This window comes from Chlamydotis macqueenii, chromosome 9, assembly GCF_036417535.1.
Source record: "Chlamydotis macqueenii isolate bChlMac1 chromosome 9, bChlMac1.mat, whole genome shotgun sequence".
In the NCBI taxonomy this organism is placed as follows: Eukaryota; Metazoa; Chordata; class Aves; order Otidiformes; family Otididae; genus Chlamydotis; species Chlamydotis macqueenii.
The window spans coordinates 13286050-13301557 of NC_141564.1; positions in this window are offsets into that span (position 1 = coordinate 13286050).

The following is a 15508-nucleotide window of genomic DNA, read 5'->3' on the forward strand; positions in this document are numbered from 1 at the left end:
TAACATTTTCCACCAAAAAAAAATGGGAACTGGGAATTCTTGAGAAATAGGAATTGGGAATTCTTGAGAATGTTTTATTTTCATTTTTGTATTTAATTTATTGCAAAAGGAAATTCTCATTTTCAACTACTTTGGAGCTCACCAACGCTGGTTTACTTTGAGAGCAAGAATTTACCACAATGAAACTTTCTACAAAGTAAAGAATATCCACCGTGAATAGAAAGAATGAGAATTAATATTTTGTGAAGAATGTTAAATCTCTGGAACTTTCTCTAGTTTCAGACACTCTGACTTGGTTCCTGGGGCAGTGCACTGTGTTTAGCTACTAAAAGTTTTTCATATCCTCTTCTGTAGCACCTGCAGGAGGAAGGACACCAGGCTGGAAGGGGCACCAGGTCGTGGGGTTTCTGCATTAAGACTGCAAGGGACTCAATGCCCAGCTAGACCAGCGCCCCAGCCATGCACCGCTGACAGGAATTCATGAGATCAGGATTCCAACCTGTCTTCTCTATAAACAACAGGGAAATGGCTTCCTGAAATGATGCTGAAGCCTTCCAACTCTCTTGTGAATGGAGGAGAGAAGTGATATCAAAGGAGTTTGGCAAAATGCTATCCTTTTGTACCTGAGAATGCAAATCTGGTAACAAAAATGAGAGCATGAAACCAGAGCCAGAAGTGGAGATAGCAGAATAAAATACATTTTCAGTTCCTTTCAGGCTGAAAAAACCTATTGTTCGTCCCCTGTACTGAAGGTGGAAAAAGCACACGTGCACCAAGACCATAGACTGAGCATTACTCTGAGCAGCTCTTTCAGATGATGAAAAATGCAGATGAGGTTGGTAAGACGACTCAGAGGTTTCTGCTGGGTGCTGCAGCATGAAGAGGTTGCCTTTCATACAGGACAGAAAGTCAAATTAGGACCATGTAACTGTTCAAAATGCATTAGAATGACCTTAGTTAAGCTTTGCTTCCATGCACACTATGGTTTATGATAATATAGCCTAGAGCAACAGCCGTAGTGGTGGTGGCACTTTCTGAAATATTTCCACTACTTGAAAGCCATTGGATTTGCTAAAATTTCTAAAAGGATTATAACAGGATGAACTAGGTTTTTTTCCTTTTACTTTCTCCAAGCCACTATAATAATATTACACAGAGCTTTTGATCTTCAAAGATCTTTACAAATCTCAGCAATTTGCAGTAACTGAACAGTTATAAAAATATAATAAAAATTAAAAAAAATTAGCAAGACAGCAAAAAATTATTATTTGTAAGAATTAACTTTAAATACAATAACTTCCTTAACTAGGCTGGTTCTGAAATGTAACATTAAACTCATTACTAATAGAGTTCGAACAGTCACATCTCCCATACAATCATTAGTCATAATAACAATAAAAATAAAATATTTTCTGACTCCCTGGTATTCAAATAAAAGATGGCAGCACTTTTCTCCTTCTACAGTAGATAGTTAATTCTTTGCTTTTTTATTATTTAAACCACAAGCAGAAATAATATTGAAACAAGTATTACCAAAGAAATCATCTTACCAAATGTAACCATATCTAATATCTATGGCAGATAAGAATATGAAGTAGAAATTTTATTATTCTCCTTTTCATTTCTGAGCAGTTGCTCTAATAACATACAAAATATTCCCACAACTTTCAATTCCCTGATGTACAACCAGGTAATTTTTCTACTTAACACTAAAGGTCTATGCTTGCCAACTAGGGGCAAATGCCCTCTGCTCTTGCTCACTTGAATGGATGCTGAAGGCACCTACCAACCGACAGGACTGACTCTTCTAGGCTTTACTTCACATCAAAAAACCACATTACACAACATGAGGTGCTTCACAGTGCAAGGAATGGTATCGACATCCAGGCCTTGATGAAGCAGTTCTGTGCACCTGAAGACTCACAGGCACCTTTACCCACTTATTCCCAACAGCACGTGGGAAGCTCAAAGGCTGCTGGCTTGCTCCTGGAGACCTTACCAATGCAAAATGCCTATTGAAGCTGGAGCACTTTCTGCTCCCGGCAGTATTATGAGTGTCCCAGTTTGAACAGTCTAATAATACTTAGCAATAACTTCTTTGAAGCCAGAGAAGCGGTCAGACTTTTGACAGCCCTAAAAGATTTCCTAACTGAGGCCTAATTCTTTCTCATGCTGAGTAGCACCTAGTTGCCCCAGTGATGCCAAGGTGACAGCTTGCACAGAATTGTCACTGCAGAGGCAGAGAAATAAAATTTAAAAATTAAATTTACACATAAAAATAACTGTGCAGTGATCAAATACCTGAGTCTCAAACATCACTCAGTCATTCTTCTGTCTTAGCTTGCTCCACAGTAAGAATGCATTTCACATCATCGAACTGTCCTTTGCACAAGGGTCCAACAAGGTCCCATGAACATTTCATAAATGCTAAAATTACTGCTCTAGAGAGAAGGAAACTGAGACAACTCCTCCTCCAAAGCAAGTGGAGTTAGAGCAAGGAGGAGAGAGGCAGGATCTCCTGGCCTCTGGACCAAGACTGGTCTTGTGGCTCAGTGCAGACTGTGGAAAACAGCTGAATGAATAGCAGACTACATACCGAAAATAATAGAAAACAGAAGAGTGGCAGGTCATACACATAAAGAAGTCTGCAAAAAAAAAAAAAAAACCACTCATTTTTTTTTCCCTCACATCATCCTTGCAGTATGGGTTTTTTTTCCTGCCAACTGATTCCAATACTGAACACCGAAGCCTGGGTTCTGGCCTCCTGGTAATAAGTAATTTGCAAGAGCCTGGTCACAGAGAGGTCAGAAAACCATGTAAATTGCTTGGATGGGAAAGCCATTTTTACAGGAGGAAGCTGTAGGTGGTAGAGAGGCTCCCTGCCACAGTTTTGCATTCCCCAGACATAGGGATATAGAAAGAGACAAGAGAGCAATGCTGATCTTCTCCCATCGGGCACCCTTCAGCTGCCCTCTGCGGCAGGGATGGATGCCAGGCCTCTGGTAAATAGTGAGAGTGGGTTCTGTTCTTTATAGAGACAACATCAATGGAGCTATTAGGCAAGTAATTTTTTGCAACAGAGTCCAAAGGCTGAAAATGTTAGAGAGTTTTACCATACATCCAGTTGCACATGCTTAATTTTTACTGTTGCGTAACCAGAGAGGGGATGAGACTATATACATTCCAGTATTTGACAAGGTTTCCTTCTGGGGGATTTACTATGGTGTTTGCATTTAATTTTGCTATGAATGCAGCCTTTTGATATGGGGAAAACAGAAGCTAACAGAACATGGTCTGGGAGCTCTTCAACTAGAGTTTCTCTCATCCACATACAGAACCAAGCTGATGGGTTGATCTGGGGTAGCTCATTAGAGAGAAAGGTCTAATTCACTGAGAAGTAGCACTCTCATGCTTTTCACTTCTGGTGTACCTGAGAGGACAAGGACTCCCTTCCCATGGGTCATCTCTCCTCTCCCATGCTGCACTGTATGCCTCCACCATTCACTCTGCAGGCCTATGGTGAAAATAGCTGGGTCAACAAAATGGGAAGCACTTCACTAAGGAGCTGCTACTGCCGTGATGCATACAACCCACCACCAAGTTATGCAGCTTCCTTCCACATGTCAAACAAACATTTCACATTGAGCATACTGCAAAAGGAGCACTCAGCTTTGCCAACTCCATTGTTCAGCTGCATCTCAAATCCTGCTTGTTTGGTGTTGGACGCATAGCAATCTTACTGAATGAGATTAAAATATTTTTACCTGTCAAGATCTGTCTCCTGAATATTCTTACTACAGATCTCACTAAATACACAAGTCACAAAAGATTTCAGTCAGCATTATACAACATGTTACTATCCAAACACAAACATTAGAATTAGATGTAGTGCAATGAACACCATCACATCTTCTTTCTACAGATATTTTTCAACCAACCTTTGTGCTAAAATCAACATGGCTGGTCTGTGTTATTTAATTAATATCTAGGCTCAAAGATCACCCTTTGCTTTTCTTTAATTTGAAAAAAGAAAAGCCTTTTTTTTCTGGATTAACACAAATATAAAATGGAAAGACTGTGGAACATAAAGGCCATGGGTTGCATTTTGCACAGGATAGGTTCTGGTTGAATGAGATCTGGGATGTGTGCCAAATTAATAGAAAAAAATCCTGTTCTTCCTCTCCAATAGCCACAATGTTCATTATTAAGAAAAGCATATGAACCACAGGATTTGATTTTAATAACACCAATGTCTTCATTAATCTGTACTTTCCATTTAGCCTCATCATTGAATAAATGCTGAGTTAATGCAGCACCTATTATTCTTGGATTTTCCATGAAAAACCTCCTTTCCCTCTTCTTTCTTTTATTCATTCAAGTACTATCAGGTGTGTGTGTCATGTTTTTAAACAGGCCAACCTCTGTCAATGGGTGTTTTCTTACCTCAGGTCTATGTAGCTACTCCAGTAATGCACGGTCTACAATGCAGACAGTAACAATGAGAAAAAAAAAAAAAACAAAAGCCAAAAAACAAGAGAACAAAACCCCAATAAAACCACTCCTAACTCAAAACCATATTTGTTTTGGTGTTGTTTTAAATGCTGTCGTGTCAAGGAGCCTCTTACTATCACCTGCAACTGAGCTGATCTTTCCTGGATGCTCCATGCAGCCTCCTTCTAAATCAAGATTGCTGATGGCCAACACCGCTTTGTATCTGCCGAACAAATAGTGGCCTTTTGTCCAGCACAAGTTCCTAAACAAACTTAATCTCTCTAACACTGTGACAGATGACATTTAGATGTCCTTGTTACCCTTAAAATGAGTTTTATTGACAATCAGAGAACAAAAAGAAGGCCCAGATAAAGCCCAATGTTTTATAGGCCTGCTAACAACATCTTAGTTCTTAGTGCAGAGGGTGTAGAGAAAGCCCGGAGTTGCCCCCATTTTCCCCTGCTTTGCTATATCACCATGACAACAGATATAGAAATCACTTAGTGACTCCTAGAAAGAAAACACAGTGACACAGTACCCCTTGTATGGCGAATCAAACTAAAGCCTTCATTCAAATGGCTATTCAGCTTGGGCATTCATGTAGAGGATGGGGTGGATTTTACACAGGTAACAACAACAGAAAGGCCAGCAAGCACTCCAGCCACAGCATATGGTAAAGTCTCTGTTTAATTAATGCATCCTCAATAGAATTTATCCATTTTAAATTTGTTTTCTTTTACTTGAAACATCATTAATGTAAAGGGCGACATTAATCAACATCTTGCAACTTAAAAGGGCATTAAAAAGTGATCTCCCCCCCCCCGCAACAGAATCTTTTCAAGTACTTTCACTCGCTGCGACTGATTCCAGGCAGGCAGAGTCCTCAATCATAAGGCAAATCTAGAGAGGCCTCTACTGGCCAGCCTCTCCTTCTGCAATTTGTCTCTTTTAAAGTGACTTGGAAAAGCAAGCAGAGAAGTAACTACAAGCTTTTATCTTAAAGTTGCACACAGAACGGATTACTGATAAATATATGGCGCAAAACATAGGACAATTGTTCTTTTTTGAAGCCATCACGTACGATATAACTTTGCTTTTTTTTTTTTCAAAAAAGTAAGACGACTAGAAAGATTTATCCTGGCTGGATGTATTTGCCTCTATGACATTTTGAGACATTTTAAGATTATAGGTCTAAAAATTAACGGGTATTCATTTTTCTTTGTGCACAGGGCTCCCCTTAAAGTGGGGCTTAAATCCATTTAAATTTGAAATTCTTGTATTCATTTGGCATTTTATATATGCATTTCTCACAACTAGAGTAAAACATACATCAAAGCTCAGAGAAATTAAATCAAAAGCACGAGAAAAAAGTTATTGAATGATAGAGGAACCCTGCTTCTTTAGGCTTTCCACAGTGACAACACAAAGAACTTCAAAATCCTCCATTTAGGTAAAATTAACAGTGTAAGGCAACGGTCAGTGTGCTCTGTGCTAATATCAGCAGTTCTGGCTGGAAAAAAACCCAAAAGTTTCTGCTGCATCCTTTAAAAAAATATGAAGTGTGAGTTTGAAGACACTTAAAACTAAACAGACTTCCATCCTTTAATTCCTGTTAATCTAGTTATCAACCACAAACCATGAGAATAAGAAATATCTACTAGGCAGAAAATGCAACTCACGAGATCTTAACTTACTGCTCTATAGATTGGAAACTTCTTAACACCAAAACTCATGGAAAATGGGCAAGCTGACAGATCTGCTGAAACAAATCCCCAAGCTGAAGGCTGAAAGAAGACACTGATACTAGAAATAAAGTGCAAAATGTTGGTGATGAATATAATTAACCATAGAAGCAACTTACCCTCGACTGTGGTAGGCTGGCTCCAAAACTTAAACCTAACTTACTAAGGTTTGGGTTTTTTTTTTCCTATGTAGAATTTCTTATCTTCAAATTAATGCTTTTTTTTTTTTTAAAAAAAAAAGTTTTCTTTTTTTTTTTTATTTTATTTTAGGATCTGCAGTCTCTAATAAGTCTGCAAGAAGTCACACAGATTATTTACATTGTACTTATGGTTAGAAAACTTTCAGTCCGTGGGTGATTATGAAGATACTTTATTTTTCTTTACTAGAAAAGGACTTCGTAAATATCAAACATCTTAAGAGAGTATGATTTAGTAAAATCTTAACATTTACACAGTAAATCTTAACGTCAAGTAAATTTATCTGTCATTCACCTTGAAGAGTATCGAAATGAAAAAAAAAGTTATACCATGACAATTTCTCCCTGCCTGACAATTTCAGTATAATTTACAAGCATGGCAAGAATAAGAAAAAAAACCTATTTTAATAAGCCTGAATTTGCTTGTCTTTAAGGTACTCAAAACTCAATATCTTTAAAGTTTTTTTTTTTTTTATTTGCCCACCAGCTAATTTTACCTGTGATTACCTTTCCCCAGAAGGGCTGGGGGCAGGGAAGGAGATGTGATACAGGTCAATTCCTACCTCATGGTCAACGCAGCCTTTAAAAAACCAACAGCCGCTCTGGAGCTCACCCTGCCAGTCCCAACAGTGACACCTCCTGGGGCAAGCGGGCTCCAGACTGCTGCAAGATTCTCTCCGCTTTGAAGTGCAGGGAGAGCTCCGCTCTGCAGAGCCGCACCGGTTCCAGGCTGAGAGTTTCTTTGAAGAAACTTTTCAGGACTGAAGCACTGCAGGGAGGAAAATGAACAATCCCGTTTAATTACATCAGTTTAGTGAGGAAAGCACAGGAGCCAGCGGCCATGTGGACGGACAGTATGACACACTAATATTGTCCTTCAGGTATTTCATTTAAAAAGGGGATTCACTTTTGGAAGTGGCGTTCCAGAAACAGTTTAGGGGTACGTCCAACGCCTGTGCCCACAGTGCATGGCTAACATTAGACACTGGGGCTTTCCTGCTTTTAGTGGGTTTCAGTTTGTTTTTGTTTTGGTTTGGTGGGGTTTTACATTTGTTTAGTTTTGGGTTGGGTTTTTTTGGTTGTTTTTGTTTTTATTTTGGTTTGTTTGGGTTTTTTTGTGGCTGTTTTTGTTTTCTTTTTGGTTGGTTTTTTTTTTTTTTTTTTTTTTTTTTACACATGCAGTACAAACTCACCTATACAGAAAAGCTGGAAACACTTAAAATGACAATTTCCAGTAGGCTCACAGCATTTCATACCAGATCTTTAAAAACTATCATCCAAATAGCTCATAATCTACAGGTCCAGTCCTGCAAACCTTAGGTAACGGGCACACATCTTCAAAAAGCAGGAAGCCAGTTAGGACCTGTCATCAGAATTAGATTTTGTAACAAGCCACACTGTCCTGAAAGGAAATTGATAAAAACTGATCGGAGGAAAAACGTATTCTAAATATGCCTAGATTTAGAATAGCCTTTACTGCTCATTCATCACATTTGACTTAAAACATAAAAAAAGTTACAAATCAAAACCAAGACCACCTCTTTGCAAGAGGAGCCTTTTCTTCCTTTAGATTCTTACAGAATTAACAGTGAATAAAAATATTACCAATTAGTTCACAATGGCTAAGAAATCCACAGTGGTCTTTGATGTCAGCCTAATCAAAATAAATTTTAAGAATCATACATTTTTAGGAATATGGACTGTCAACATTTCACAGAAGAATCTCTGGCATGTGGTAATTTCCTGACAGAGATAGAATTACACAGATTTGGTGACATCAAAGTGTAAGAGAGCTCACACAAATTGGTTGACAGGGTTTTTGTTTTCTTATTTCTAGTGAGTTCATTATTCCTATTTAAAAATCCAAACAAACAGCGTATGAACAGCCAATTAATAAACATTTTCAGTATATGAATTTCCAGGAAATTATTCAGTGGACAAAAGTAATCTCAAAATGACAGACAATTCCAGTCGAACCTAACAAGTGATCTCACAGCTTTCTGGTAACTGGCACACCAGAAAGCGCAGAGCGCTCGGGGAGGGGTGGGGGTGGGACACGACACACACCTCTAGAAATCTGTTTTTGCAGGTGAAGCTACAATATATTTTTCTGCATTTTTATTGTAATCATTTGATAAATATGCAATTTACTTATTATAATGAAAAATCCAGAATTAATAAACTGTAAGTTAGAAAGCCACAAAGGAGAAGTTAATCACTACTCAAGAAATGTATTTTTTTCAATTCAGCTGCAAATGAAGTAGGACATACTGGGCAAAAAAGGGAAACAGTACAAGAACATGTACAATATTATTCCCTGATTTATTAAAAAGCCCAAGAGTTTACTTATAGTCTTGTTTCAGAAATGTAATTCTTCTGATTTTGCTCAAGAAAATAATAAACATGTAAAAGAAATATTGTATATTGGCTGCATAGCAACGTACATATCTAATAGGTGGAATAATGTTTAAAAACATTTTAAGATAGTTGTATCCATGTGTCCAAGATAGATTAGGCAGAATGGCATACAAATAGATTATTTTATATACTTATTTATTTTAAAACATGATTGAGTTGCAGGTAACCTGGGGGAAAAAATCTGCTATTTCTGCCTGAAGTACAGTATTTGTCTTTTTTTACTTGTCTTATCATATTTGAGATACTGTATTTACTTTCTGATGGTGTGCTGCTGTTAACGTATCATACATGGGGTACAAGCAAAGAGTTCACAATACAGTAGCAGAGAGAAAAGATACAGAAAAAAAAAAAAAGAGGGAAGGAGAACAAGCTAGGATTAACACCTGGGCTTGTACCTAGCTGTGCATTTGTGACCAGTATTTCGGCTTAGGGAAGTAAAAAATTGCAAAATGGATGAAGTTTTCCCTAGTATCTGAAGTAGTAATTCACCTAATGTCTACAACAGCCAGGAAACAGATTCCCTTTCTGCCTGAGAAGAACCCATTTATCCATTTCCCAGGGGATTTGCACAGTGTAAAGCTCCAGAAAGCCCATGGGCTGACGGAGGGAAATGGCATCCAGCAGCACAGGGCAGCCCAGGCAGCCCATTGAGAGCAAAGCCACAGAACAGAGGCTGAGGCAGCTCCAAGGCTGCCAAACACAACTGCCTACAAAAGCTGCCAACGAGCCAGAAACTGCTTGTGGGGAAATATCACTTACCCTTAGCATCTGGGTCCCGTGATTACCATCCAAAGAAACACAGACTGGTTGGATAATGGCAGGATTACTATCACCTCATTTCTCCTATTTCTCCCCCTTTCCTCCCACAGATTTTTGACACAATCCCCCCCCCCCCCCCCCAACTTGTGTACAATTATTTTTTTTTTAATTGTGCTCTTTTTAATCTTTGTGTTACTCGTGAGGTAAAATGAGTCTTCCTGCTTCGTCTCTAAAAATAGCTTTCACACACGTCCCCTGGCTCTCAATGTATGAGACATAGTGGGGCTATTTGTTACCGTTATTGACATGTTTGTGGTGAACTGCAAGCGTGTTTACAGTAGAAATGAAGTCCCTGCTCTCTTGGAGGTAATCCTGGGGTGTCTAAAAGACTCACGGGAGTCCTTGACATGGATTCTCTAAAACGAATTTCTGTTCCCATATACATAAATTATCTCAGGGCCAAGTATTTACATTTTCCTTTTATTTCAGGAAGGGAGCAGATGCAAAAGTTCCTGATGGTTCCAGCAATAATGCCCTGTGCAAGGTCTCTGCTAGTGGGGATAAGGAAGAACGGGAGAAAAAAGGAAGAGAAGGGCTTTGCGCTTACCACTTGCAATGTGATAGAATGAGAAATAGGGCTTTTGCGACAAGTAAATAGGGCAAAGTGAGAACTGGCTCCCTGAGGTGATGGGTGTCAAAAATGCTAGGGAACCTAAAGGCCAGAGATGCCTTATGGCTAGCAAATTGGCCCTAACTTCCCCAAATTATGCCAAAGGTTGCCCAGAAAATTTTACAGTCATTAGTTTTTGGTTGGAATTGATAGATTTCCATTTTCATGCAGTATCTATCCACTGAAGGGGGAAAATGGTTTCTGTTAAAAATACACAGCATTATAACCTTACCAGGATAGCTGGGGTTTTTTTTCCTGCAGAAATTCACTAGCAGTAGTAAACTTTAACCAGAACTGCAGTTTGTACATTTGCACCGTACATGAAACAGACCCAGACAGTTGCTCGTTAAAACTGTCCAGTTACGTGTAACATATATGGGATTTTGCAACATGCCAGGTGTTAAACAAAATATGAGGTGACATCATCCTGTGGACTGTGCTATAGAAAAGACAATCTCCTGGTGGTTTACAGGAAAAAAAAACACACCGCTTTTTGGTGAACTGCATATAAAATGACAGAAGAGTACAAGATGGAAGAGTTATTCTCTCTGTATTTTGAAATTGGGCAAATCTCTGTCTCTGCACGCACAAAGTCATGTTCATAAACAGATCTACACTAAATCTTTCATTTAAAATATTCTTTCTAGTAAGGCATAAGGAGGTTAGAGTAAAATAAACAAAAATTTATAGGAATATACGTGGGCTGCAGATATGTTTAAGTGTATAACCACCAAGAAAATATCCAAGGGAGACTAACAAATAACATAAAAGGAAACTGTAAACTGGAGTTCCTGTATAATAAACAGAGCAACATGGATTCAATGCCACAATCTTTTTTCTGTTGGTTTGGTTTTTTTTTTAAATTGTCAGAGACAGAAAGGTGTTTGATTCCAGCAATGGACTCTTTTGATTGATGGATTATTTGATCAAATGTTGCTGAGAAATTATTATTTCTATTCCTGTGTAAACCAATGAATTCCAAAACCCATTCAAATGTATAGTATTATTTATACCTTCATTAAACAAATGGCAAACATTAGTGCTGAACAGTTCTGTCTGCTCCTTATTCATTGGATTAGGTCTATATTCAAAACCGAATGTATCTCCAGTGCATGGCTGAGATCTTTGAGGAAGGCACTGTACACAGTTAGTATTAGCCAGCCTTGTACTTGGAAAAAAGAGAAAAAGTATATGTCAAAATGTGTTGCTTTCAGTGAAAAAAAGTACAGAAAGCTAACCAAGATACCTGTGATGTGTACACGATGCTCCGTTTCAATACTGTGGAAAGACGAGTACAGAGAACTGCGCTTGGTAGCTCTGAGTATGGTCAAAAGGAAACATACTTTGGACAACATCACGTGCACGCCGAGAAATGCTGGGCTAACTCTGTTTTACATTAAGCAGAAAAGTTAATAGTTGTATAAAGACATATTATAAAAGGTTATCGCTGAAGTCAGACTTTATATGCATGTTTTCTATATATTATCTTGCAATATGACAGTGCTGTTTTAAAAAGAATTTTTAAAAAAGCAAAGGAGCTTATTTGTTCCTTTTAATAGGAAGTTAGTATGCAAAACATTTTGCTTGCCTTTTCTGTCCATATTCAGTTTGTTTATTGCTTTTTTTCAGTTATGTTACTGTCTTGAATATTTAGTGGCATACAGATCTTGCTTACATTCAACATTGTCGTATTTCATTCTATTTTAATTACTACAAAACCTTATGCACAAGCTGCATCATAATATTATTTGCTTCCACACTACTGAAAATCATGTACATTTTCTTGAACATGAGAATATATTTAATTTTTAATATGGAATTGTTTGAGAAGGCACACAATTTGAGCAGTTAGGCCCAATATTCCAAATAAAACATGTCACCTACATTTCAGGACAAAAAGAGGCAGTGTAGCTTACTTATTTTAAAAGGATGTGAATGCCACATCATCCTTCACAATCTTATAGTTCCTTTGTGATCAACAGAAAAATGTTTACTAGTAAGCATATTGTCACTGATACTCATCTATTAAAATAAAAAATATTTTCTTTTTCCTAAAATACATAGGTTGGGTTTTTTTCCTCCTATGAAAACACATTTATGCTTTTACACAGGCAGGCATGTCTTTTCTCTTTAAGATTTCAGCTGAAACTACAGAGAACTAGTTAGCTGCACACACACACTCCATGTTCATCCTGTATTCTTTGGAATAACTGTCCAAATTTTATTAGGATTTCCTTATAATGATGTTATATGATGTCCTTGTTGTGATACTTGCATATGTAGACACCTTAATATTGATTTACTGTGTCTTTTGCCCATCCTTGAGCAGTGTAGATAGCAATTACAGCTGTTGGTGGTATCTATTTTGTCTTTTCATAATTGTCATCTCTGGTTCTACTTAAGATTAAAATATGAAAATTGCATCATGTGCACATGAACAGGGCATCAGGTAACTTATCAGCAATATCATAGCAGCGTCATCATTTTAACCACCATCCTCTCCGTCTTGTTTATTAAAACTATACTATACTATAACAAACTTTTAGAATGAATGTATCATTGCATGAGCTACCCTGCCAAGAAACTCTCATTCACATCATTAATATCTTCCTCCAAAAAACAATCAGGGACAGAGAAACACCTGTACAGCTGCACCAGATGTTTCTGAATAGTTTTGCTTGGGTTGCTGTCTGAGATTGATCTGTTCAATACCAATTCCTTTGCTAGATCTGAAATCACTCATAGGCTCCTTGTTGTCAGTTTTGCTCAGCTGAAGTTGCAAAGGTGCAATCTTAATTGAACAATGGATTTCTAAAAAAGCAGTAAAAGTAAATACTAGATTGGATAGTAAATGACTGTTCATGCTCCTCAGTAATCAAAATAAATATTTCAATCGTATACTTGGAAGAGAGGTAGGTAATTTATGGAAAGAAACAGCAGAAAATATTTTCAAGCTGCCCAAGTTCCTGTTTTTAGAGCAGTGCTTTTCTTTAGCACTACAAAAAGAAATCCTTGTGCAGGGCTGACTTGGTGTTGGTTTTTTTTATAATCTGTTCATGTACAACACAGCTAAGATAATGGAGAGCAAACATTACATGCAGACACCCTCACAAGCATCAGTGTTACCTACCAGTCCTCCCAAGCAGGGCATTCTATCAATTGTCAATGAACTGAATCTTCTATTAAAAATGAAGTTGAACAAAGAAAACTAGTATGAGAAGGTGTTTGGTTTTGTTTTTTTTTGGTTTTGTGTCCTTTTTTTTTTTTTTTTAAAACACACTCTGGCTGCTATTTTAAAAGATCTTTTGCACACATTTGGATACAGATGTGAACAATTAAATACCCTCTAATAATTAACATATATGCAATCTATAGCATGCATTCTCTTCTTATTAGAGGCTGTGGGGTTTTTTTTTGTTGCAATCTAGCTAATAAACGCTTTCTTTTTCACAAGAGAATTTTGACAGGGTTGACTCCAGACGGCTTTCCAGCTGAGGTCTGGGGCCTTGCTGAACCTTCAAAATTTTCCCATTTGAGCTGCATCAAAGTGAAGGAAATTCAAGGATCACTAACGTCTCAGATGGTAGCACTTGCCCTAACAACCAAGGTTCAGGAATTCTTTGGAGCAGGCTGAGGTCATTTTTCTCCCCTTTTCTCCTAATGCTTTTCTCTATTAATCAGAGCTCACAGCTCAGATTGGTCTTCAACTTCCTCCCAATCCTTGCTAAGCCTGTCATTTCTAGCTATTATTTACTTTAATGGACTTTGGCTGATCCCTTATGAAGCTTTGGATCTGAGAATAATAAGGCTGGAGAGTAACGGGCACAGACATGGGTGTGGGTTTGCCTGCAGATTAACCGTGGCAGATGGGCTTTATTGCGGTTTCCTGTGTGCCGAGTGTTGATTGAGAGGGTATAATGAGAGAGGTGGTGTCTGCACAATGGCTGCAGCCACTTCATTGCACCTCGCGTCTAAACAACCCCATTTTTCTAAATCTTTGGGTTGTGAAATTTTAGGAAGTCAGAGCACAAGAACAAGTACAAAAACAACTGTAAATAACCATGAATGTTAATCCAACCCTAATTGGTCCCTTCTTTCATTATGGGTACATTTTGCTGAGCTTCCACCCCCCATTTCTTTTAACAAATGAATTATATGGACAGCTATGCATACGTGTGACTTTTATAACAGTTTAACACAAATATTACTTCATACCAACTTATATTATTATTAATATTAATGTCCCATTAGTTTTTGCATTAACATCAGCAGCAAAAGCGTACCTTGTGATCATCTTGTTATGCTTTAGATTTTTGTCATCTCAGGGAAATTTGTTTGAATTAAATTATCTATCGTCTAGAGAATATAAAAAATAACAGCAGGAAAATTGCTTAGTAGCTGGCAAAATGTGTCAAAAATATGCTTTTCTAAGTCCAAATGCCATTAACTTTCAACAGAGATCAGATGATAAATTATTTTCAGCTATAGGTACTATCAAAAGATCTTTTACAAATTCCCCATTTTAAAGATTTTACTTAATTCCTCCCTTTCACTGATGGATTAAATCACAACTATTGATTCTTTTCTTCCTTTGGGGCTTTACCCATCTGTCCTAATGCTTTCATCCCAGCACCCCTTGGGCTGAGAGAAGTGTTCTACAAATGAACCAGTGAAAACCTGGAGAAGATTCCAGGTCAAGTTTGTGTACAAGAGTTTAAATTTTTAGTGACAGTCTTCCCTTACTGCAGACGAAAGTTTCCACACAGAGCCGCACAAGCTAGCCCCACCAATTATCCTCCTCCTTTGAAAACCATTATCAAGTTTTTCAAAACTTCTTTCATTTCACTGTTGTCACTCGATGAAAAGGAAACTAACCACCATGTCAAGACAACTCGGCTGCCTGGCAACCAAGGGCCACATTTTAATTCTGACTTGCTTCTAGTCTTGACTAATGGAAAGTGACTATGTTAAGCCAGTCAGAAGAGTTGTTTGTCACTTCTGAAACGCAAACAAAACTATATTGTTTCGAAAGTCCTGGGTGTGATTGATGTAAAGATTTACAGTAACATCATTCATTTGCCCTTGTGTTTTAGTGGGATTGATGTCATATCTTTTCATGCTTTATTAAATGCTTTCGGAGAACTCAAATACATGATGCTTTTTGTCCTAAAGAATCTAAAGAGATTTTTCTTATGCAAGAAAACTGGACCCCAACTTGTGAGATTTAGATT